Source organism: Pygoscelis adeliae, unplaced genomic scaffold (genome assembly GCF_000699105.1).
Source record: "Pygoscelis adeliae isolate BGI_AS28 unplaced genomic scaffold, ASM69910v1 Scaffold207, whole genome shotgun sequence".
NCBI lineage: Eukaryota > Metazoa > Chordata > Aves > Sphenisciformes > Spheniscidae > Pygoscelis > Pygoscelis adeliae.
In genome coordinates this window covers 87,502-91,633 of record NW_008825160.1, presented here as the reverse complement: position 1 = coordinate 91,633, position 4,132 = coordinate 87,502, and positions in this window count along the sequence as shown.

The window sequence follows — 4,132 nt, the reverse complement described above, 5'->3', positions numbered from 1 at the left end:
CAACACCGAGACGAGGTGGAGGAAGGGAAGTAGCACTGTGATCCTTGAGCTGGCCGAGGAAGGGCAGGGTAGGGAATGCTAGTTCACCCCTATGGATCTGCAGAGATCCTTTTGCCTGTCTCATCCAGACCTATCCTTCTGCAGCTGTCTCTTTGGGATGGTATCTGTGCCTCCTGTACAGGCTTGAGCAGTATCTGCTTTACCTGTCTGACCCTAACCTGTACACATGCAGGCACGTTGAGGTTAGGGGTATGGATATGTACTTCCCCTGGCTGGCCAGCTGGGTGTAACTTTTTGTCAGGGCTAGAGACTGAAATCAAAAGATTGTCTGCTATTTTTATAGAAAAGAGAAAACAGAATCTATCCTGTACTACCTGAACTGTGACACTTTTATATGCACAATACTCAAAAGAATTGGTTTGCAATATGTATTTAAATGTCTTGAATTGGGAAGATTGTCTCAGTGGATTTGACGCTTTTTACTGTTTTATAAGGAATGCAATAAATATTTGACCTAAAACTGCTTCATAAATGAAATGTCTTCATGTGCTTAATGTCTTGCAAAACTCTAACACTGTAAAGGAGAGGAAGGGGATCTGTTGAAATATTCCCCGACCAGTTCCGTGTAGGGCAGATTGTCTTTCTGCAGTAAGGCTATCCTAGTAAACCTACAGAAGAAGAGCTGAGCCGCAGTGCGGAGTTTCTGTAGGTGGGTTGTATGAGCCACTTCAGTGCAAAGACCTGATGCTGCAGCAGCATCAGCCTGTGCTGGACTCCAGACCGGAACAGACTCGGAGATCGATCCCAGTTGCCACCTTACAAGTGAGTCTTTACCAGGAGCTAAAGTTGACTACTTTCCTTTTACCTAGTTTAAAATAAACATATAAAATCTCTGCAGGACCTGATTCAGAAACTAGATCTGAAGAGTCAACTGAAGCCCCATTCACCAGCCCTGATCTTCTGGGGGTAAGGGAATGGCCTCAGGTAGGACTGCTGCAGGAGAAGACCCCTGGGTCATCCCAGATCTGGCACCTTTTGCTCCAAGTGTGAGGTGCAGGGCTTTGCCCTTGCTCTCGTGTTAACATATTGTATTCATCTATAAACACACAAAAATGCGAAACACTTTCTCTCTCCCCAGGAGAGCTGCAGAGCACAGAGCAGCTGCGTAATGCACTCCCGGGCTGGGTGCAGCTGTAATGAGACCCATACAGAGTCCAAATGGTGGATAGTCCTCACAGCAGGGCCTGACCCAGGATCCACTGAACTGAACCAGTAGACTCTGAGCCACAGACAGATCTTTGCTTATTGCAAGGCAGTCCCCAGAGGTGTTGGGCAGGAATTATCTTTTATTTTTCCCTCCCTCCCCTTTTATTTTCCGAATAAAATACACCTTATTAAGGAGTAGAAAATAAAGGATTTGGATTTTCTAACCTAGACAAATTTAGACTTTTAAAAGCTGAGCTGAGAGCTTGTGAAGCTTTTTGGTTTTGTGGGGTTTTGGTGGTTTTTTTTCCCTAACTTCAAAGTAGTTCAGAAGCATTAGATGCAAATCAAAGTCTTGCATGCCCCTTAGTGAACTAGACATGCTTGGCTACACTTGCAGCTGTGCAGCCTTATACTGTATGTCTGGAAATTAAGTCCTCTTTTGTTTCTTCCTTAATGAAGGGTCAAAATCCTACTTGTGCTGACACATCAAATGGTTTTTGGAACTCATGGCACACAGCTCTCTAAATAGATCATTTATATTGTTTAGTGAAATCAGTTTCACAATGCAACTTTTGCTTGTCTGGTGGAGTTCTGCCCTGGTTAAGGGCTGGAATAACTCTGTGCTGTTCAAGGTCTTGACTGAAAATAGATTAAAACAGCTTCCCTATTAGAAACTTGCTCCCTATTTTGAAGTCTGCTGGTATTCTGGGTTTTGTTCTTGCTATAGGGCTTCACAGTGCAATGCTGCAGTATGTGAAGAGTGCAAATTCAGCCATAGCAAAGTCCTTGTCCTAAAATGGAAGGTGAGTGACGTGATCTTTGTCTTAGCCCTTAGTTGAGGCTGGCTGAGAAGGCTCATAATAGGCAATAGCAGGGCAAGTATGATGCAGGGAAAGGTTGTCCCTCTCGAGCATTGCGTAGCCAGTGCTGTTTCAGTAACTCTAAATTCAGGAGTCCCGTTCCCTTGGCTGAAATGGTGGTGTGCAATTGTTTCCATTGGGCTCCAAAGTGATTGCTCGGCCCTCATTCCTGAGCTATCTGAGCAGCTTGTAATCTTTAACTGTATCACAGCAAAACAAAGTGCTCTGTGACACTCTTGGAGATGAGAACAAACGTGTGCTTATATGTGCAGTTGTTGCAGTATGCTTCCTGGGAGCTCTCTGTGCTACACAAAAGGCTGTGAGGACCAAGCCTGGACACATTCTGCTTCTGCGGGAAGTGGTGTGATGCCCCCTTTTTAGACGGGGAAAGCTGAAGTTTACAGTCCATGACCTGCCTTTGCTCTTACTGCTCTTGGGGCAGCGGGAGCACAAACCCTGGTTTTCCATGTCCTGTGCTACTGTATTTAAAGGTTGGATCAATCTTCTCTATGTGGTTAAATTCTTAGTTTAGTGCAAGAGTAGACCCCTGGGTCTGTTCACAACACTTCTCGCTTCCTACCAAGTGTATAGAGGCTGAAGAACATCATTGACCTTTAATTTTCTGCTGAAATTACTTTAGTTCCCAACTTACTTTTATCTTGTGAGTGGTTCTTTCAGCCATCTGGTAATAAGAGCTTGTCCAGCAGCATAAAACATACATAACCTTAGTTTCAAAGCCTGTTTTATCTTTGCCAAATGAAAGCTTCACTGCAGTGTTCACTGTAAAATATTTATTGTGAAATGGTTAACTGGAGCCTTAACAAGAACTTGAGTATATTGCTCCAGGTGCTTCACGTGGCTGGGAAGTTGGACTTGATCACTGTTCTTTTCAGGCCCTGAAAGAAATAATGTTTCCTTGGCTGGAGGAGGAGGAAAAGGAGTAATGAGGCACCTGAAGCATTAGCAGTGTGTGTGTGTATATACATATCTATATACAGGAGAGATGAGATGAGAGGAGAACCTAAGCCAATCGCTCCCCTTAGCAATACACTTGAACAGCAAAATGTGGGAGGAGAGTGAAGATTTCAAAGAAATCTCTTCTCAGCGAGGACGGTATGAAGAAGATACCTGCCGAACCCTGGACTGTCTAGAAGTTCACTGCCACTATCCTGTTCACCTTGTGCTAGTGAAATGGGAGGTTATTTGGGAATGGGCTGGGTGAGCCTCCTACTGTCTGCTTGAGTGGAGAATTCAACTTCACAGATGCTTTTTCTCATGTTATTCCTGGCCCGTGAGCATTAGCATCTTAGGTTATTGCATGCTCGGGCCTGTGCTGAAGGTCTTGCCTTCAGTTCTCCCTTGCAGGAGAGCTATTTCTCAAGATAGCTGGGCCCAAAGCAATAGTTTTGTCTTTGTTTTGTTCCAAAGCATGAGCCTTGACATGAGTTTTGCACTAACTGAGCTCTCTGTAAGGGTTTTCCAGAGTGCAATTAAATCTAGCTGGTTGCTTTCAGCTGGTTCCCTCTTCCCCACAGCACATGGTGTGAATAAGCAACCATGCTTGCTACCTGCTCTGCTGCCACAGTGCTAGCAGTACTAACTAGATGATCAAACAACTGGAAAACCACCACCCCACCCCCAGCAGCTGGAACTCCTGCAGCAACAATATGATTTAATTTTTAAGTATGCAAAAAATCAGTCAAGATTGAACCTATTTCTGTAGGTCTTTGGCAACTCTGTTTTTATCCTAACACATGGATATCATTTAGCTCCTGGAGGTGCTTCCACACCCACCCTCCTTCCTTTCAGTTCTGGAAAGGCAGGGTATACATGAGCTCAATTTGGCCTTGTCATGTAAATGTCTTTGTGGTTGTCGAAGTCCTCTTTGGCTGAGTTCTCTACTAAGCAAACTCTCCTGTGGCTGATCTATAGCATTATTCAGTGATGCCTCACTTTAAAATAGACCATAGCCTTGCCGTTTGGATTTGGAGGTTTCTTTACAGAGCAGCACCACCTGCAGTGGGGGTGGCTGGCAGACCATTCTGTAACCTCCTGCTGCCAAATTC